Here is a 21,795-nt window from a genome sequence, read left to right on the forward strand (position 1 = left end):
TGCTCTGCTGAGTCCCTGCAGATGTGGGCCCCTCTCTGCTCTCCTCCTGCAGTGACCCAGCTACTTTAAAGCTGCTTGAGCCCTGAGGAGAATGGAATAGCTCAGATAAAGCAGCCCAGGGTCTCTGGTTTAATGTTTTCCCTCTCCAAGTCACCAAGTTCGTCTGGAAATCCCAGTGTACACCTGGCTGCCTTCCTAATTACTGTTATCTTAACTGCTAGGCCAGTTTTAAATTGCAAGCTGGACTGGAATAAAAAGCAAGGAAAGTTTAATTAATTGGTTAATTAATTATTTTTCCCTCTTTTAATAAGGAGATAATATTCACAGAGACAAACAGGGCACAGATAGATCCTGTGGCTGGTTCACTGCAGTGCTGCTCCTCATTGCCAGGAGCTGCCCTGGGCTCCTGAGCCCTTGGAATCTGATGCTTTTCTCCAAGTTCCTTCTCCTTGATCCTCCTGCTGCCTGAAGGAACTGCTCCTGCTCAGGAGCTGTGAAAGTGCTCCTGAATTGGGTAAGGGGTGTCAGAGGGCCTGCGAGAAAACAATCTCAGGGTAAAAAAATAACCCACAGATAACCCCCCAATAATGGTGTTTTTTTCTTTTTTTTTCTTTTTTTCTTTTCTTTTTCTTTTTTTTTTTTTTTCCTGACTGTTTTTCAAAATCTTGCAAGCACTCAGGGTTCCTGGTGAAAATGTTGAATTATTGGACACAAGGCTGTCTAGGGGTTCTATTAACTCACCCCTTTGCAGAAATTAATGGTCCAGAGCAGCATTTTGGGTGAGGTGTTCCCCAAGAATTCCACCAGAAGGACCTCAGGGCCGTGGCATCAAGTGATGGTCAGTGACCCCTTGGGAGATTCTGCCCATCTTAAAAACCCCAAAACCCCAGCTTTTATCAAGGGATGAGGCTGTGGACTGCCCTGCAGCCAGCCCAGCTAACCAAAGTGATATTTAGATGTCAAAATATTTGCAACACTGGTGCCCAGAGGCTGAACCTGACAGATTTGGAAATAGAATTTTTGGGGAGTTTTATTTTCCATCCCAGGTGACTCCTCAGCTCCAACTTCTGTGAAAATTTGAGATGGGACAATAAATAATGTTATCAACTTTTCCTGGTGACAGTGGCTAAATTGCAAGGTGATTAGGGGCAAGTGTTCCTGACTTGTGTTTGCTGGAAGGATGACCTTGGACGCGGGTGGACAGTGGGGGAGTATTTCAGCAGTGCCAACAGAGCAGAAAAGTTCCTCTGCTTCTCAACTTGCTTAAAAATCCCAGCAAAGTGCCCCAGCCAAACCCCACCTGGCAGAGTTGGTTTTTCCTGTGTGCCCCCACAGTGTCCCCACATCTGGAACCCACTGGTGCCACCTCACTGCTTGCCCTGGAGCCAGCTTGGACCCCCTCAACTGCTGCCTCTCAGCTCCTTACACCAGCAACTGAGGAGCAAGGAGCATCATTAGCTTTTTATCTGGAAACCCACCTGTCTCAGGAATTTACCTGTGCTTTTCCTCTGTTTCTCCAATGAGAAATTAATGTGTCTGTCAACAAGTGCTCTTCCATTAAACCTGCACTTGTTTATTTTAAAATAAAAGTAAGCTGCTGCACCGAGCATAAAAACATGCAAGGCTTTATGTGGGAATCTGAAAGAATATTATATTAACATGCACATTTCTTTGCTTCTTTTCTGAATCCCATGAGACTCTCTTCCAGCGAATTTCATCTGGCAACTGCTTTCTTCTGCATTAATGTGAATCAAACCTTTTCAACTATAAAAGTTTCTTCTGGTAATACACAACCCTTGAGTGAAGTTTGCCTTAAAATAAACAGGAAAGCAGTTCCTTGGCCCACCTCGCCCACAATCTGCAACTGCACACCCAGGCTGGGAAATGTGCCTGAGCACAGCATCCTGAGCTGATGGAGATCCCAGTCCCAGAGGAGGGAGGGCACAGGGGAGGATCCCACCCACCCCAGCACTTCTTTGCATCCCAGCCTGGGCTGAGCTGGCTGTGGGACAAGTCCCAGGCTCCCAGCACAATCCACCTGTCCATGGTGCTGCTGGAATTGGACTGGGATCATCCATCCCTGCTGGGCCTCACTGGGCAGCTCCACACAGGGGGCTCCAGACTCTGCTTGCAGCCCCAGTGCCCGTGGGGCTGGCTGGGGACATCCCACCCTGGGGCACAAATCCTGCCCATGAAATGCCCCTCTGATGGTCCTGCAGGACAAACCCCAGCAGCTCCTCCAGCGCTCTGGCACGCAGGATGGCTGGAAAGGCTGCCCAGGCCCTGCTTGCAGCATTTTAATTTTATTTTTTTTCTCCACAGTGTAAAATACCAACTTTACACTGATCCTCTTCCCTGTCTCTGTCCAGACCACAGCCTCCAAAGGCTCCTCCTGTGCAAATCCAGTGGAAGCAGAGGCTGGCAGGGCCTGGATGGGTCTCCTTGGAGCAGCAAACAGCGGCTTGTCAGGGAAAAGCTGTGCTGGGGCTCAGCCCACGAGGCTGCTGCAATTAAAACTCCTCAGTGGGATTGTGGCTGACCCTCCCCTTTATCCACACCGGGATGTCAAATGTCAAACTGTCTCCCCGGCTCGGGCGGAGCGGGCCTGACGAGGCGGCGGCAGCCGCGCTCTGTGGGGACAGCTGGCACTCAGCGTAATTGTTTATGAGGCACAACTTGCCAGCAGCAGCAGCAGCAGCAGGCCAAATTGGAGAGAACTAATGGCTAAATATTGGGGAATTATCTGGCTGGAGCAGCACGGCCCAGCCTGGTTAATTAGGAGCTTGCAATGAATACAGAATTGCTGTTAATTTTAACCCATCGTGCCTTTCCCGAGGCGAAATAGGGGGAGTATCGGTATTATGTGATTTGGTAAAGGGTGGAAGGGAATGTTTAATAATGGTGGATTTGCTTCTTTATCTTAAGGGCTTCCCCCTTCATGTAGCAGGCACACCCCCAGTGCAGAGAGGCAGCCGGGCTGAGGGCAGCACACACCCCCAGGATTTGCCCTTGGTGCCTTTCCAGGGCAGAATTCCTCCCATGGAGAGCATTCCAGAGCCTGCCCATTGCTGACTGCATCTCTGCCCCAGCCCAGTGTCCCCAGTCCCTGCAGCACAGCCCAGTTCTCTCCAGAGAGCAGGGCCAGAGCTGGGATGGGATGAGGATGAGGATGAGGATGAGGATGAGGATGAGGATGAGGATGAGGATGATGCGGGTCCCAGGGACTGCTGCCGGTGCTCTGGGAGGGCAGGACAGGCAGGGGACATCTCCTGGGGCCTGGGGCAAGGGGGCTGCACTGGACATGGGGCAGGGGAGTCCAGGAGCACTGAGGGGGCTGGGATCCACCAGAGCAGGTGTTTTGGGCAGGACAGGGGTGTGGGGAAGGGGATAAGCCAGGGTGGAGGATGGGGTTTCACTGGGGACACTCCCTGCCCCTGGACAACCCAGTTCAGGGTCTGGCACATGGGCACCAGGGGCTGTCACCACCTTGCACAGGGAAGTGGCACTTTTTTGTGGTGTCACGGGTGAGTAGAGCTGGTTCCTTGGTGCCCAGGGGTTCACATCCCTGCTGCTCCTCTGCTCATGGAGCTGGGTGCCATGGTGCAGGGAGGCCTCGTGCTGGCTGCTCCTCCACAAGATGCTCCCCCCTCACCATTGAAACAGCTTTGGATTTTGCCTTCCTCAGTTTAGACCTCAATGAAACATCTGGGGAGGCTGAGTTGGCTCCTGAAGGAGTCTGCTTTATCCCAAATCCGTGGTTTCCTTCAAACAAGTGCTGCAATGTAGAGGAACTCAAGGGATGTGATGAAAAATGCACCAAAACCATCCTGTCTGTGTCAGGGAGGGGAAGCTGTGCCACTGCAGGTGCTCTTGGGTCACTCCAGCAGTCACACAAACACTGGCTAAAGGATGATGAGGAGCCCACCAAGCCTATGCAACTCCTTCTGAGGCCTCTTGGACTCGTGTGTGACGTGTTCAGCCTCAGCATCACATTTGTGTGGCATCTTGGGGTAATTTGTGTCAGGTTGCTTTGAGTGAGATGGCCCAGCTCGTTCAAGGTGAGGACAATTCCACCCTTGGTTGTTGTGTTCTGCACTAAGACACAAATGGACCCAGTTCCCCAGGAGCAGATGACTGCAGTGAGAGTAAAACCATCTCCAGATATTCTAAATAAGAATCCACACCACCTGCAAGTCTATTCCCTCAACAGGCCAGATGAAATCAGTTTGGATTTTGGACCTCCATTCAAGCTTTCAGCAAGGCCTGGGGCACATTTTGGTGAGACAAACCTGCACTTAACATTCTCTATATCAGCACTGATTTGGGCAATCAGGTTTATACCTCAGCCACTGCTCCCAGTCCAGGGTGTGGTATCTTGAATTTCAATGTTCAAATGCACCCAGTGTTCCTCAAGTGCAGCTTTGATGTCTCTGAACCTGCCTGGGGCACAGTGGCTCCAGTATCAGAGAGGGGTGTGCACCAGGGCACTGCCACTGAGGGCAACACTGGCTGCTTGCTCTGTTCACTCAGCCATGGGACACCCAAATGCTCACCAGAATTCTCCAAGTCACTCAGCAAATCCATCCTTCATTGCACCACCCTCTAGAGAAGTTTGCCCTAAAATAAACACAAAAGCATGCTTCACTTTTCTGAGAACTGTCTTTACATAATCCAGGGGAGCTGACCTGAAATTTTGTGGAAGAAGGGTTTTTTCTCCAACAGTAACTATTCTTACTTCATTTAAACTTAAATTTATTCCATATTTCAAAATCTGAATGCTCCTGCCTGTAGAACATTTATACAGACAACAGGAAATTGAGTGTTGCAATGAACTGCAGTTTCCTTATTATTTGTGGCAAAATATTTTTAGTGCATTTACTGGAAATTTCAAAACATGTCTGGTAGGACATCACTTGGCTCCTGGATCTGCTCAAGTGAAATAAAGTACTCTGGGTTTATTAATAGCTGTGAAAATTCTTACCAGGTGTTAATAAGTAGGAGAAAAATATTTTTTCTCTTTTTTCCCCCCCCCTTTAAGGAAATAAATTACTATGTCACTATGCAGAGGAATTTAGGAACTAAAAATGCAGAAAGGTCTGTGTGGGGTTTATGAAAACACCTGAGTGTGAAATAGACCTTTGCTCCCCCTTGAAGAGCTGGTGCAGTGGTACAGCCACATTTTATACAATTTGTGCAACGTTATCTTTCTACTCAAATATTTAAAATCCCGTGACGCTGTTTGGAAAGCTCACTCAGGGATGTGTCATTTTAGCTTTTCATCAAGCTGCCATGCATGGATTTGTTAGTACACATTTTAAACCAGGCAGGCATTCCTCGTTCACCTGGCATCACTTAGAGAGGGAGAATTCTTTCCTCACTCAGAGCAGCCTCAGAGGCACCACAGCTCAGGGCCCATCCTCTCCTGCTGTTCCACGGAGCAGGAACACTGACATTGGTAAATCACCAGCAACCACCAGCTGAGGGAAGAAAATGGTGCAGGAAATGGGGTGAGACCTGCAGGACACAGCTCAGAGCAGCTGAGGAAGCTGCTGCTGCCAGGAGCTGCCCAGGCCCCTTGGGCTGTTTGCTCAGTGACAGAAAAGGAGGATCTGGCTCAGACCTGGGAGGGGGGGTCTGGATACCCCTGGTGAAGACAGGTCAAGGTGAGAGATCACCTGGATGATGGAACTCCCCACAAAGAGAAATCAATGCAGAACATACACAGGAAATAGGAAGATGCCATAAAATGAAATCAGGGGGTGTTGGGGTAATGGAGGATCTGAGCAGGCCCAGGGTGCTCAGAGAATCACAGCCTGGTTTGGGTTAGAGGGGACCTTAAAGCCCATCCAGTGCCCCCCCTGCCATGGCAGGGACACCTCCCAATGTCCCAGGCTGCTCCAAGCCCTGTCCAGCCTGGCCTTGGGCACTGCCAGGGATCCAGGGGCAGCCACAGCTGCTCTGGGCACCCTGTGCCAGGGCCTGCCCACCCTCCCAGGGAACAATTCCTAATTCCCAATATCCCATCCATCCCTGCCATGTGGCAATGGGAGCCATTCCCTGTGTCCTGTCCCTCCATCTCTTGTCCCCAGTCCCTCTCCAGCTCTCCTGGAGCCCCTTCAGGCCCTGGCAGGGGCTCTGAGCTCTCCCTGGAGCCTTCTCCTCTCCAGGTGAGCACCCCCAGCTCTGCCAGCCTGGCTCCAGAGCAGAGGGGCTCCAGCCCTGGAGCATCACTGTGGCCTCCTCTGCACTCTCTCCAGATGTGTCTTTGAATTCATTATGTCAGCCCAGGTATTTCTGACCCTAAAGGTGTATCCAGGTTCAGTTGGGCTGACAAGATCCCTGGCTGTGAATCCCAGAGCAGGTTTTGAAAAATGCAGCCCAAGAGCCCTCTCAGATCCTCCTCAGCCCTGTGCCCAGCTGAACATCCTTCCTCCAAAACTCAGCGCCTTTCTCAACACCCTCAGCTCTAAACCCCTTGCTGCAGAGCAGAATGAACCTTGCTGGAGCTGTTTGGGAATGCTCAGGGAGTCCTGCTTCGTGTCTGTGTGGGTTTGAACAGACAGGTGTCTGCTAAGGAAGGAAGGAGCCTCCCTTACAATAGAAAATGCAAACCCCCTCCCTCTGAATTATTATAATTTTGAAATTAAAGGGCTCTCAGGCAAAGATATGGGAGTAGGAATAACAGTTCTTCACTAGGAAAATTTAAATTAAAAGGCAGTAATACAAACAAAACAATACTGCCAGAGTCAGAACCCTGTGGGTCAGGGTGGTGGCACAGTCCCATCCCATGGGGGCTCAGCCCTCCTGCAGTGCCAGCTGTGCTTCTGCTGGAGCAGGGATCCTGCACAAGGGGGGAGTTTTCCTCTGGCGCTCCAGGGCTGCTGGAGATGGGCCTGCTCTCCCTCTGGGAATGCAGGGCAGGAGAAAGCTGCTCCTCTGGGAATGCAGTGGGCAAAGGCTGCTGTGCTGTTCCAGGCTCAGATTGTATCCAGGTAGGAATGCTTGGCTCCTGGCCTGGGCGGAGCATCTCCCCATGGGATGCTGGAATTTGATCAGCCCTGCAGGGACACTCAGTGGCCATGGACAGCAGAGATCTGCTGGAGGGAGGATTGGCTGTGGGAGAGAGAAAGAAAAAACTGCCCCATGAGCAGAGGAGAACTGCCCCAGCTCTGACAGATGGCAATGGAATACACAGCCCCATTTCCAGCCTAAGACAGTGTCCAAGGGCAGGGAACAGCACAGGTGAAGCAGAGGGACCATTCAGACAGTATTTAATGCCCTCAGCACCATGGGGATGAGCTGCAGGACCCATTCCCTGTCAGGTCCCTGCCTCAGCTGTGCCAGGAGGGTCTGGGCTGTGATTCCTCCTCATTCCCTGCAGCCCTGTCCTGCTCACACAACTGTGATTACAGCCTCACACTTCCAGGGGTGCAGTTAACAGCCTGATTAGCAAGATACCATTCCATTTTATAATTAGATTAATGAGAGCATTCATTCAGAAGTTGTTATCTCACTTAATAATGACCTCACTGATTATTTTATCTCCTTTAACTGAGTGATTTTGATTAAAATAAATATAGCTCACAGCACCTGGAAATTCATTCTTCTCTTTAGATGGAATCTGATGGAAAGAGATTTAAGAATTTCTTGAGAGTGATTAAATATTTTGGTCCTCCTGAGGCTGAATTTTCATGTTTTTAAAGATGACATTTTTGAAATATTTGATGATAAAATATTTATTAAGCCCTGTATTTATATTTTCAATACATCTGTTTCTGCTTTGGCTGTTTGAACAACATTTCAGCAGAAATATATATTTGCATGCTGAGCTGATTTAAAAAAACACCCGCAAGTGCTTATACACACACACACACACATTTGCACACACACAGGCCTCACACACTGAGCTGCACTCTTCCTTTCATCCCGTCCCTCCCAGAATGATTTCTGATTTAGGGAAAACACTGCCAGCAGTCATTGAGCCAATTGAGTTTATCAGATCCCTGCTGCTCATGATGTTATTTTGTGTATTAATCTATTTTCCAAGAGTGGTAAGAATTAGACAGCACAGCTGCTGAGGACTCAGATGGGAAAGAGGCAAACGGGAGGGCAAAGAGCATTTGGGGTTGGCAGGACAGGCCAGCCACGGCTGATTCCTGTGGGGCAACAATTAATCACAAAATCTGGGGGCTTTGGGCATCTTCAGCCATGCCAGCAGCAGAGGGAAAGTGGCCATGGGGTGACAGCTCCTGGTTTGGGGGTTCACAGAATTCCAGACTGGTTTGGGTCGGAGGGACCTTCAGTGTCATCCCACCCCTCAGACCCCACTCTGCTCCTGCCCTGCGGCATCCTTAGGGCTCATCTCACACCCAGCTACTTCTGACACAGCAAGAGCAGCTCTAAATGATGCTGTGCTGCTCCTCAGTGGGCACCCCAGGAGTCCCACATGGCCCCGGCTCTTGGAGAAACTCAGGGCACACCAAAGCTCTGGAGGGGCCAAATGCAGAAGGGGCAGAGGGGCTGGGAGCAGCTCTGTGCTCCTGCACACCTGGGAGTGTCTGCACAGCTCAGGGCCAGCAGAGGCTGATGGTTTGTGTTCTCCAAGGTGCCTCATGGTGAGGGATGAATGGAGGCACCCAGCCCAGCTGGGGACATCGTTGTGCCGTGGTTGGTGTGACCATCCCAGTGCTGACACAAATAATCATCATCAATCTCCCAATTTCCTGCAGCAGAAGCTCAAGAGGCAGGGATGAATTACACCTCTACTACCAAGGGGGTTGGAATGGTTCCAGTGGGGCAGGACTTGGTCTCTCAGATGCTGGCTGGAGTAGGCAGATAGAAGGGAATGCTCAGATTTCCACTGATTTAGCTCATGCTTCTTATTTCACAGGTTTTAATGTGTTCATTCTAATTTCTTGCCCTGCTGAAGCCTGTAAAGGTTGCACGTCAGAAATGAGTGCAGGAGAATGTCAGTCTCACCCAGATTCTGGAGATGGAGATGGTGTTTGCTGACCTGTCTGCGAGCAAAAGACAGGGACAAGTCTCATCCTGCATCTGCAGGTATGGAAGAAAAAGCCTTTTACCTTTAGAACAAGTCTGAGCTGCAGCCTGAATTCTGGGGAAAAAAATGACTGAAGGGGACCTGGCAACCTTTGGTATTTTAGTTCTCATTTTACAGTTTCCATAGGCAATTAACATCCTGCAACCTCCTTTAGAAGCTCTTTAGAAATACTCATGTTCCTTTTGGGAAGCTGACAGGCTCTGCCTCACTTCAATTCAAAATGTTCAGAATTGCTGTTACCTAGTCAGGAGAAAATATTAAAAAAAAAAAAAAAAACCAAACCAAAACCTGTTTCTAAGGCATGATCTAGCTCCAGGGGTATTCCTGTAGTTCTATTCCTGAAAACCCCAATAGAAAATAGGGATATATCCTGTAGGGTGGCATTCACACAACAACTCCTTGGCCATTGAAAGGTGCAAAGGGAAATAAATCTGCTGAAATAAATTTGTTGAATTTTTTTGGTAGTGCTTTGGTTTTGCTTTTTCTGCTGCCTCTATTTCAATTTTATATTAAAAAGTCAAGTCCTGTGCAACCACAAATATCCTCTGGGCCATTTAGAAGCAGCTCAATAGGTGAGACAGCCAGGGAATGGAAGAGGAGTGCTCACAAAGAGAGAGCAATGCTGAAAATGTTGTTCTGTGTGTAAATAAATTCAGCTGGGCACTAAACCTTCAGATAGAACAAGAGGAAATGTTATTTTTGTAAAAAGAAAAAAAAAATCAGCTGTTCTTCCCCCCAGCCAGTCTCTCTGTCACTAAACATTTCTTTTTATGTGGGTCAAAGTGGCCAATGCTATTTCTTTCAGGCTTTGAAAATTTCACAGCTCTGAGAATTTATGGACAATATTCTGCAAAGTTCTTGTGAAAAGGGTGTAGGGAAAAGCCCTGTGAATCCCAGACTTGGCAAGTGAAGGAGAAAAACCCTACAAGAAAATAAAAACTGGAAGTGAGCATTAAACACTTCACATTGGTTTGGTTGAAAATTAAAATCATGTGGACACGCTGCAGAAAATTCTCTGTGGATAATTTATTGTCTTTTTTCTCAATCTAGATTGTTCTTCATGATTAAAAGGTGGAGAAACATTCCTCCATTCATGGCAAAGGGAGACAGTTTGTGCTGGGCACACTGGGGTCAGGCTCTGTGCAGGTGCGAGGCCAGGTGGCTCCTCTGTGTGCTCCCTAAATTCCAAACTGCAGGATCAAGGACTCCAGGACCTCCCTGATAACAGAAACCACTGCCTTTAAAGGAGACTGAAGTCTCCAGAAGCAAAGTTCAGAACAAGACACAACCACTGCTGTCACTTCTTAATTTTAATTCTCCCAACAAAGCCACAGACCTGAGCCCCCGTGACCCCTGGGGGAAGGACCTGAGGGCCCTGTTTCAAATCTAAGTCCAAGCTGGGGCTGAAGCTACTTCACTCAAAATCATTGCAGGCTCTCCTGTGAAATGCTAAGGAAAAAAACCCCACATCTGTAATGATTTATCTTGAAGAAATACACCAAAAATAAAGAGGAAAATAGAAGATGGACTTCATATACTGAAATCCCTTTAAATAATAAACAAATCCTTGCACTCTGCTCCTTCTCAGTTACAGAATCCCAGACTGGCTTGGGCTGGAAGGGACATTAAAGCCCATCTCATTTCATGCCCTGCCATGGGACACCTTCCACTGTCCCAGGCTGCTCCCAGCCCTGTCCAGCCTGGCCTTGGGCACTGCCAGGGATCCAGGGGCAGCCACAGCTGCTCTGGGCACCCTGTGCCAGGGCCTGCCCACCCTCCCAGGGAACAATTCCTAATTCCCAATATCCCATCCATCCCTGCCCTCTGGCAGTGGGAGCCATTCCCTGTGTCCTGTCCCTCCATGCCTTGTCCCCAGTCCCTCTCCAGCTCTCCTGGAGCCCCTTCAGGCTTTGGAAAATGAAAGGTGTGGGAATGGGTAGGACAATGTCCCTGAGCTGTGTGAGAATGCAGTGGAGCCACCTTCACCTCTGGATCCACACCACAGGAACCTGGGCTGGGCCTCTCTGGACCTGGGGGCTGGGACCTCTTTTGGTGAAGTCCAACAATCTCCTGCTCTCCACAGGTCGGAGATCTCCACTCCCAGGGAAGGAGCAGATGTGGAATCCAAGCACAAAGTGCCACACACAGAAACAACAAATCTGGGAAAGCTCCACAGCCCTGGGCCAGGTTTGGTGAGGGTTGTGGTGCCAGCCTTAGCATTTCTTGGTTTGCCTCACACCAGGAGAGGAGTCCCCTCCAACAACCCCTGCTCTGCAGGTTTCTCAGAATTTCTGCTTATGGGTGATCACAAATCCCTTTGTTTCTGGAGTGCCACCTTTTCCTCCAGCTCTGCCCTCCTGCCCAATTCACTCAGAGCTGCTAGAGTCTGACATCCAGCAGAAAATTCCTGTCCACCCTGATTTCCCATGGCAGCTTTCACTTAATTAGGTCCTCATTACAGTGTCTTTGTCCGGAGAGCCCTCAGTGCCAGGCACATCTCCTGAGCCACAGCAAACGCATTTTTAACATTTGGGTAAAGATTTCTATATATAAGGAAAAATGCTGAGGAGGGAAATTACTTTTGAAGCTGAATTGAAGGGCACTGAGTGGGCAGAGGAGGCAGTTCAGGAGATTTCAACAGCAGCCTCTCCAGAAAGAGAAACTTTGCTCTGAGACCATCACCTGCAGCCAGACTGAAATGTCCCAGGGAGCCCAGGAAGGATGGGAGAGGGAGAAGCTTTCATGTGGCAAACGGAAAGGCCTCAAAGGAAGCTCAGACCCTGCTGATACTGATTCTCACCTTGAAGTTTCTGCCCCTTTCCTCTCCTCATTGGCACAAGTATTTCTGATAAAATCATATCAAAGGCTTTTGTCCTCAGTGGCTGCTCTGCTGCTCTGTTTTATTCTGACTTGCTGGAACTGGCAAGGAAGTGGCTCCAAAATCCAATGTCCCTCTTTTCTCTGCCTTTGAGTTCAAAAGGGCATTTTGGCAGCCCAGGGCAAACAGTACAGTAGGATTCAAGGGACACAGATGGATGGGATGGCGTGGAGGTATTTAAAAGTGAATTAGAACCAGCATTGCTTTCAGTGTAGCAGGGCTACAAAGGGAAATTCAAGCAAGGAGAAGCCAGGAATGTGAGGAATGTGCGATGTCAGGCACGATGGCATTTCACACTCGAGACATTTGATGATGCAGTTTGAGGAGAGAGGATGGGGTTGGCTCTGGAGAGAGGGAGTGGGGCGGGGGCAGAGGAGGGGACTCTCCGAGCTGTTTCCAGCCTGCTCTGCACAGATGGGGACACAGGGGCAGCAGCAGCTGGAACCCCCCGAGATGGGAGGTGACCCCTCCCAGCAGGGCAGCACCAGCTCGGTTTTTGGGTTATCCAGTGCTGAGATGGATCATTCCAGCAGTTCCCTTTCCTCAGAGCAGTGGTGATACAAAGATAAGCCTGGTTCAGATGTGAGATAAAGACAGGACTCATGCACCAGTTCATCAGTGATGAAGCCCTTTTGCCTCTGCAGCCCTCGGAACAGAACCAGAACAAGGGCTCTGCATTTGTCTCACTGTATTTCAGAGCTCCCTTTAGGAGGAGAGACAGAGGGCAGCTCAATGTAAAGAGCAGATTAAAAACTTGCAGCTCAGCATCAGCATCTGTCTTTAAAAATAAGGAGAAACCATCAGGTTTCTGAAGCAGTCAGACCTAAATAATGAATGTGAGTAAAGAATGGGTCATCAAAAATGCTTCAGGTTCTGCATCTGAAATACTCCCATGTCCTTGTGCTGTGAAGGATATTCTGCTTGGTCTGCCTATGCTCTGCAAAAGATGCAACTTTCTCTGGAAATGTGTAGAATTCTACAATAATCTCTGTGTTTCTGCCAAGCTGTGGTTCAGTGTCTCCTGGAGTCACTCAGATGTATTTTCACCGTGGGCCAACAGCTGTGCCCTTACTCCTTGCATTATTCCTGCCCTTCTTTACAGCCCCTGCTGTGAAAGTGCTGCCAATTTTCTGGGCTTTACTTTCATTTCTGCTGCTGGACAGAGCTCTGAGGTGATCTCCCAGATTTTTTCTGCTGGTGGAGACCATAGAGAGCTGAACTTGAGCCACACAGGATAATTAAGGTTGGGGAAGACTTTCAGGATGATCGAGTGCAACCATCAGCACCACCAAGTTCACCACTAACCACATCCTCAAGTGCCACATCTCCACGTTCTTTGACCACTTGCAGGGATGGTGACTCCTCCACTGCCCTGGCAGCCTGTGCCAACTTTTTCCATGAAGAAATTTTTCCTAAAATCCAATCTAAACCTCCCCTGGCATAACTTGAGGCCATTTACTCTCCTCATGTCAAGACATGAAAATGTGTCAGTGATTCTGCACAGAGAAGGAACACAGAATTCCTGTCAAAGTGCTGTGGCAAACAACCAAGAGCTTCCCAGTTCCAGCCAGAAGGTCACTGTGTCCTCCCAGACCCACCTCATCCACCTCTCTCCTCTGGCCAGGTCTGTGTGAAACTCAGTTTTTTTATTTCTGTAGGACAAAGGTGCTGATCAGCCTCTCTCAAGCAGCTGGTGTGCTTGGTGATGCTTGGGGAGGCTTTCCCAGCACCCAATCCAAACATCCCTGAGGCAAACCCAGCCCCATTTCTCATCCTGCCTGCCCCAGAGGCTGCACAAGACCTCTCTGAGGTTGCTCTCAGCGCCAATTTCTCTACTGTATCTTAAACAACCCACAGCTCTCTTGGCTTGCACTCACCTCCAGCACTCACTGCCAACGGCCCCGTGTTTTTCCTGAAGTGCAGAGCTCAAGCCTAGATGGATCCAGCTCTAGCAAGAACCTCAGGGTTGCTGGTCCACATCCAGCAGCTGTTCTGTTCTATTCTATTCTATTCTATTCTATTCTATTCTATTCTATTCTATTCTATTCTATTCTATTCTATTCTATTCTATTCTATTCCATTCCATTCCATTCCATTCCATTCCATTCCATTCCATTCCAGGGCAGGAGCTCAGGCAGAACTGGGATCCCCTTTCTGATAAGGCCCAGGCCCAACACCTCAGCAGTTACCCAGAGTCAGGGCCATGGCAAGGCCAGAATTCCTCATCCATTTAAAATGACACATCTCCTTTAGCATTTCTGTACAGCTGCTTTAATTGACCAAAACTCCTGCCTCAAAAATTCAGCAAGTTTTGTCTCAGGCCCTGCTTTTCATGTTTGATCAGTGCAGGGTAACCTGGAGCCTTGTCCATGAGGATAAGCAAGCAAGGAAAGAGGCAGCCAAAAATCACAGAATCATGGAATCATTCAGGCTGGAAGAGGTCTCAAAGGTCCAACCATTCCCCCAGCACTGCCAAGGCCACCACATGTCCCCAGGTGCCACATCCATCTCTTTTTAATCCCTCCAGGGATGGTGACTCCACCCTTCCCTGGGCAGCCTGACCATCATTTCCATGAAAAAATATTTCCTAATATCCCACATAAACCTGCCCTGGCCTCAACATGAGTCTGAGTGATGCCACAGTCCTGGGGGAGGATGCAGCCAGCAGCTGTGGACAGATTCAGATCCCAAACTCCTCTCTTTCCCTACAAATTCCTGCTGCTCCCAGATCTGAGTGTGGGGGTAAGGACGGGTCCCTGAGGGCAGAGTGATGGAGCTGTGGGGACTCAGGATGCCCCTGGCACTGCCCTTGCACTTCTCCTCCTGACAATTTTCTGGCCTCAAACGCTGATAAGAGAATGGAAATCAGGTCCCTTGGAGGAGCAGGGCCAGTCCTTTGATGCAGAACCCACTAAATACAGAGAGGGTTTAGAGCAAATCACTTCCACTCAAATCAGCCACAAACACTTGAGAGGTTTGAGGAGGAGTCTCACCCCCTGAGGGCAGCATCAGCCAACACAGTTGTGAGCAGAGGACCTGACATCCCTTCACTTTCTGCTGCTGAGCAATCGAGGAGCAGAATCTTTGCTGCGCTTCCATGGGACTCACCCAGCAAATGGCAAAGGTGCCACAGCCACAGAATCCCACTGCTCACAGGGGCTCTGCTGCTCCCCGGCGTCTGGGGTGGGGGGGCACATCACTTTGTACCCACTTTGCTGGGAAGAAATTTGCCTGGATGGAATGAGGGGCTGCAAGTCTGCCCATCACAGTGGGGCACCTCACTAGGCACAACTCAGCCCACAGGAAAAAGCCTTTTTTTCCCCTTTGTATGAGTGCTCGTGCCCAGGCTGCTATTTAATTAAATCACTGGGTACACTGTCCAAATTAACTTCCAGGATCAAACTGCAAATATTGAAAATAACCATCATTCTGCTTCCCAGAGCAGCCCATGGCTAACAAAGGACCCAACCTTCAGCTGGATGAGGGGATCTCATCTGAAGTCAGTCGAGATGTGCTGATTTATACCATGGGACTTCAGCAGCTCATTAATTTTGCAAATCAAGCATTTGGACATTGGGAAATGCCTTTAGGAAATGTAACCAGGTTTCTGGTGCACCTTAATTGCCTATGTTCATTATGTTGATTGGTGAACAGAGATGCCACTGGAGTAAAGGCTGAGGCTTACATAGTTAAACAAATGAGTTCTTCTGAAGTCTCTTTTATATGGAAAATTGATCAGGATAATTACACCACCGGTATAATTTTACCAGTACAGCTCCCACTCACATCCCTGCCTACGGAAGCTTTTTAGTGTCCCTGCTTTTCCAGAAATGCAGCGGGAGATAAAACAGAAACCGTGCTGCAAACAAGTGCTCGTGTGAGCCGTGGAACCTGTGGGAGGATAATTGCCCTGCTAGAATTAAGGTGCTGATTTCCCTCTGCAAGCAGGCCAAAGCCATGTGCCTACATCCACATGTGTCCCTGAATTCCTGGGAATTTGCAGCAGCACTGCTGAGGTTCCTTCTGACTGAGAGCACCCTTGGAGGGAGAAGCAGCTCTCAGGCACTGCTGGTGTGACTGGGGGGCTGCTTTGCAGCCCAGCTCCAACTCCAGGGACCAGCCTGATGCTCTTCTAATGGGCATCACAGCTTGGGAAGTGTCTCAGCTGCACCACCAAGTCAGAAGGAACCTCAGCACTGCTGCTGCAAATTCCCAGGAATTCAGGGACACGTGGATATAGGAACATGGCTTTAGCCTGCTTGCAGAGGGAAATCAGCATCTTAATTTTAGCAGGGCAATTTCTCCTTTCTAATGGACATCACTGCTTGGGAAGTGTCTCACCTGCCTTTGGAGGTCAGGAGCCTTCAGAAAAACAGACTGAACTTGTTTGAGAGAATTGTGCACTGAAACTTCAGCTGAGGATACACACCAGGTTAAGGTGATCTCCATGGAGCAGCAGGGCTGGAGCTTTTCTGCAGCTGAGAGCACTGGCAGGCAGCTCAACAGGGTTCTAAAGAGTCACATCCTGTCACAAATAATGCCCAAATATTGGACAAACTGGGGGAAATAAAAGTCTTCTCCATTACCCCCACCCAGCCCTGCACTGTGGGACTGTGTGAAAAGGAGAAGCTGAAAATCCCAGCAAGGGCAGCCTGGGATTTAAGTCTTTCTGAGCATCACAGAATTCTGCTCCAAGGACTCACCCAAAGTCAAATCTGGCTCATATTAGCCCAGAATCCTATCATCTAACACCAGCATGCACTTTTCATAGCAAGTCAGATTTTGAGGCTTCAGGATTTCCTGTGTGAAATACAGGATCTCATCCTTCACTCCTGGGTGAGGGGCAGAGAACAAGGGGTCTCCAGAGAACAAGAGTATGAGAGCATTGTGAGGTGCCTCAGTCCCTGAGGCTGAAAGGAGCTCTGCAGACCACCCAGCCCTGCCAGAGCAGGAAGGGAGCTTCCCCCTCCTGCCTGGGCTGTCCCTGATCCCTGGCAGGGGCCAAAGCCGTGGAGCTGGAGCCAAAGCACCTCAGGCTCTTTTCTTGCTGCCCAGTGAGTGTCTTGTGCAGTCCACACTGGCCTGTCCTCATCAGGGCACCTTCCAGGCACAAAAAACTCTGTTTCTCTCTCCTCTTGCGTCCAGGGTCTCCTGGTCATCTCTTGGCAGAGCTGGGAAAGGTCTGAGCCTCTGGATCTGACCCAGAGAGTTGAACTCAGGTTTAGGGCAGGAGCAGATCCCACTCAGGTGTGGGAGCAGAGAGAGGAAGAGCCCTGTAAGGCCAGGACTTGGGAAGGGTCAGTCCATAAAGCACAGAAGGTCCAGGTCCCTCCAAGAGAAGATGACTCTAAATGGAGCATTAAGAAATGTCAGGGGAACCTGTGGGTTTAATTTCAACAACTTAAGAGATATTTAGGTACCAAAACCCATTTGTGGATGCAGCTGAAGGAGCCATAACAAACCTGAATCAGGAGATTGTCCCCACTGCTGAGCCTTTGCACAAAGAGCAATAAATATTGCAAATGAAGATGTACTGGGAGAGGCATATTTATACAGATCTTCTGTCTCCCAGGCTAAAATGGAAAATCTGGTGCTGTGTGGCATTGTGAAGTCTCCACTCATGGCAGTGACACCACAGCAGGGCTCTGCCTGGCTGGAACACTGGGGTTTTCCAGCCAAAGCATCAACAGAGCAGGACAAGCTCCCTGCTGCCACTTCCACATCCTCTGGTGCTTCCCTTCAGAGCCTCACTTCCCTTTTAGCATAGTGTCAATGAATTTCCTGATTTTTAAAGCATTGTGGAGAAAAAGGATGTGGAGTCATTCTTATCTAATAAATTCCAAGAGACTTTACCCCCAGCTCTGATCCACAGCAGCAATTTTTCAAACCCAGTCTGGAGCAGCCCTTGGCTGGGAGCGCTGCAGCCCAAGTGAATTAAAGTAGCAAAGTTATCAAAAAGTGAGAACTGAGTCTCATAATGGGAACTGTCAGCACATTTAGGCATGGCTGCCTGCAGTTATTGTTGCTTTCTACCTCCAGCCTGCTCACCTGGATTACATTTATTGCTGGCCCACTTGCCTGGCTTTGTTTAGTGAATTTTCTTGAGCTGTCTGCCACTTATCAGCACTATAGGATTTTTTCCTCAATGCAATCTATTTCTCAAACATTCTGCTGCATCTTGCTGCCTGATACACCAAGCATTTAAAGAGCAGATTGAATTATTTGTAAGGCAACTTCCTTATTGCACAGAATCCCGTTTCCCACCACACCTTTAATATTTCTTTCTCTCTGTTTTTTTCTAAAGCCTGACCCTTTCTGAGCAGGACTCAAGCTCCAGCTGCTGCACTGTTTGCCCCCTCCTTGTAGGTGAATTTGATGTTCATGTACACTTAAAGTCCTCAGGTGTCTTTTGATTCCACACATCAGCTCTTCTGGAGTTGTGGCCACTCCCAGGTCTCTGGAATACCTATTCCAAGGCCATCAAGCTGATCTCAGTTCCTCAAACCTTCTTCTGGAAGATATCCTGGATGAGTTTGAAGGAGTTGGATGATCTTTAAGGTCACTCCCAATTCAAGGCATGACTCTTTCTGGGATTCTGTGAGATATTTCAGTGGGACTGTACAAATCTGGAGCATGAGAAGATTTCAGCCCTGGTGTTTCACACTGGGGGTGGCTCTTGGGGCACCTTGAGCTGTGGATTCAGCCTCTCCCAGCCTGAGGGAGGGACTCACACTCCAGGCTGGCAAACAACATTTCTCTGGGACATCACCCCAGCCCTGGAGCTTACACACATCCACCAGCCCCCTCCTCTGGCTTAGGGACACACCATCCTGCAGAGAAAATGGGATGGAGCTGGCTCAGCCAAGCAATTGCTTCTTCTGCTTTGAGCACCTGGAGTTCTGCACATCTTTCCCTGCACAGAGGTACCTGGGGAACTTCTGGGGGCTCCTCGTGCAGCCTGGAAGGGTGACAAGAAACTGCACAGGAACAGAAGCTGCACCACAGCCCCCAGTGAGGAAAAGTCTGATTTTCCTGGTGGAGTGATCATGAAGTGGAAAAAAGCCCTGCCATCATCTCATCAAAGAAATCAGATCAAACAATATCCTGAACTACCCACAGATATTGCAAGAGGGAAAAAAAAAGAAGAAACAAAAGTTGTGAGATAAATCCTTTGCCCAGTTCTGCTGGCAGTGTGACACTAGATCACTTGGAAGTCCTGGGAAGTTTCCAGGCAGGAAAAACAAGTTTGTTTTATTTGAGATTCCAGCCTGGATTTGAACTGACAGCACTTCAGAGGAGAAGAAAAGCACTCAGCCACCCTTGCAGCCACCACTGCTCTGCCTGGCTCTGCAGTTTGCACTTTATTCTGCACACTTCAGTTCTTTGGGTTGGCAACAAATCTGGCTGTGTGCTAGAGGGGCACTGTGGGGTGTGCAGGGAGCAGGGCAGGGTCTGCTCACACGGGATCAGTGATAAGAGGGAGTTTGTGATGCTGATAAGGATGAGCCACAGTGCCCATGAAATGATCAAATCTTCCCCAGGGCCCAGGGTGAGGGAGGTTGAAGGTAATGGGGTGCAGCTGCAGGATCTTCATGGCTTATTCTTTGTTACTGCCATGAGGTTAATGAAATATTTGGGATTTTTCCCTAATGTTGCCAATTCAGTAAAAGAAGAGCTTTGCTCTCAGTGAGTTTCAGGGTGAGCAGCATTCCCTGGGCTGTGTGGGCAGTGCCACCTGGGCAGTGCCAGCTCGGGGCTGGCATCAGGCCTGAGCTCTGCCCACATTCCTGCTGGATTATCCAGACCCTGTGACAGGGATCCTGCTGGGGCACAGCTCCCAGCAAGGCTGGGAGAAATCTGAACCATCCCCAAGTCCTGTGCCAGCCCAGTGCTCTGCAGGGGCTGCTGCTGAACATTTTGGTGGAAGGACAGAGGATTTACCATCTCCAGGTGCTCCAACTCCTCCTAAAGGAGGCTCAGCCAGAGCAGAGTCCTGAGCTCTGCTGGGCTCAAACACAGGGATTGCTCAGATGGGCTGGAGATGCTCCAAAAAGCCCTTCTGGTGTCTCTGTCCACCTGAAGGCCACTGTGACCTTGCTTTCCACAGCTCATGCAGGTCAGAGGCACCAGAGGTTCTTCCAACTCCATTTCATTTTGTTTGGCATTACACCCTACTACAATTATGATGAAGGTGATCATCTCTAAAAGGGAAATTTTAGATAGAAAGAACAAAATGTTTGCTGATAATTCTTCATCTTCAGCCCTGAGAGGAATCTTATGGACTGAAGGCCCATTACAGGCAGAAAAATGGGATGGCAGCAGGGAAAAGGTGAGGATGGATAATTTCAAACATGAATGGATTAGACCAAGGTCCATCCAACATACCCACCTGAAGTTCACAGCAGGTGCTAGGCACAGGTGCAGTTCTTTAAGCCATTGACACAAATCCATGGTACAAACACTGCATTGGAGCAAGTTCCTAATCATCAACCACTGCACATTTTCCATGGATCTTAAAGGGACTGAAGGGCAAAACTGCCTTGAATTAAAAGGTGACAGGCAGGGCTGGTCACGGGGCAGGGCAGGAATTTCCCTTTCTGACCTGCTCAGCCATGCAGCCAGACACTGGCACCACAGCTGGGATATCTGATGGCAGGTGTCCTCCCCAGCAGCAGGGAACACCCTCAGTGTCCCCAAAATTAATTACTCTCAGTAATTGTGTCTTTCCCTTGGCTCCACCTCTGTGGTTCTGCTCTCAGGCTGAACAGGACCCTCAGGAGCTCCTCCACCCATCTGGCCAGAACTCCCAGCTGGTCTGAGGTTGGATGCTCATGCTCTGAACTGGAGCTATTCCAGATTACTCAGGTTTCTCCTGTGAAGTGGCAATGTCAAGTGTTTTGTGTTGAGAGCAGGAGCAGGAGGGCTCTGAGACAGAGGCAGGCAGGGTTTGCCCTCTGTGCCAGCAGAAGGCTGCAGCAGGGCTCACCCAGTGTTGTTCCAGGTGAATGAAGCTCCCATCTCCGAGGTAAAGCACCTTGTCTGTGCCCAGCACAGGGTAACCCCTGCTCTCAGTGGGCTTTGTTGTATCCTGACTTGACCCTGCCTCAAAAGGCACCGTTTTATGGTTTTAGTTAAGTTGATGGGATTGGTACAGACTCTCCAATGAGCTTCAGCCTCCCTCACGATAATCTGAACATCTGTTACTTGTGCCAAAGGGACAGAGCAAGGTGAAACTGAGGATGATGTCCACACAAAAGTGCAAACCTTTCAAGTTTCACCTGCTGGAGCCTCTGACTGCAGAAATTATCTCAGACCAAACCCTGGGAGATACCCCCATACCTCCAGAGGGTTCCTGTGTGTCCTGAGCTGCTGCTGCCTGGAGGAGGACAACTTACATCCCTTTTTAGACAGACTCAATTCAATAGAGCAGGGCTGGAAAATCTGCAGGCTGGTTGAAAGCTTGTGGTTTGTCTTCAGCCCGCACAGTCCAACACAGCTCTTGAATGCAGTTTTGCAAAACCAGCAGCAGCAGTAGGTGTGACAGAGGCTGTGACATCCTGACCCTGCAAGGGGCAGGAAGGAGTCAGAAATTAAACATTTCAAGCATCTCCTGCCTGCAGTACCTGGTATCTCTTGTGAATCTTGCACCCCAGGGACCCTGACTGTCTTTTCCAGCTGGGATGTCCCCATTGGTGACATTGGTGATGTCACCAGTGCCACATCCAGGTCCAGGTCTGCTGCCAAAGCCTGAGAGCAGAATTTCACAGCAGATCATTTAAACAATATTTTAGGAGAGCAGTTCTCACTCCCATTCTCTCCTGTCTGTGGGAGGCTGATGATGCAGAGCTGCAAAACT

General features: G+C 49.3%; 1 long non-coding RNA gene across 3 annotated transcripts; it reads right to left on the reverse strand.

Moving 5' to 3' along the window:
- Positions 1-288: 288 nt before the first annotated feature.
- On the reverse strand, positions 289-17,668 carry LOC135283247 (uncharacterized). Of its 3 annotated transcripts, none has more exons than XR_010349093.1 (7): positions 17,402-17,668; positions 16,643-17,286; positions 16,281-16,449; positions 13,817-15,830; positions 5,343-5,477; positions 4,554-4,617; positions 289-533 (listed from the first exon to the last, which is right to left on the reverse strand). It is a non-coding gene; the product is annotated as an uncharacterized LOC135283247 (long non-coding RNA). The 3 variants fall into 3 exon arrangements; XR_010349092.1 differs by having other exon boundaries at positions 16,281-16,464; XR_010349091.1 differs by lacking the exons at positions 13,817-15,830; positions 16,281-16,449; positions 16,643-17,286 and having other exon boundaries at positions 17,402-17,551.
- Between the last annotated feature and the right edge of the window lie 4,127 nt (positions 17,669-21,795).

The sequence above is a fragment of the Passer domesticus genome, chromosome 18, assembly GCF_036417665.1.
Source record: "Passer domesticus isolate bPasDom1 chromosome 18, bPasDom1.hap1, whole genome shotgun sequence".
NCBI lineage: Eukaryota > Metazoa > Chordata > Aves > Passeriformes > Passeridae > Passer > Passer domesticus.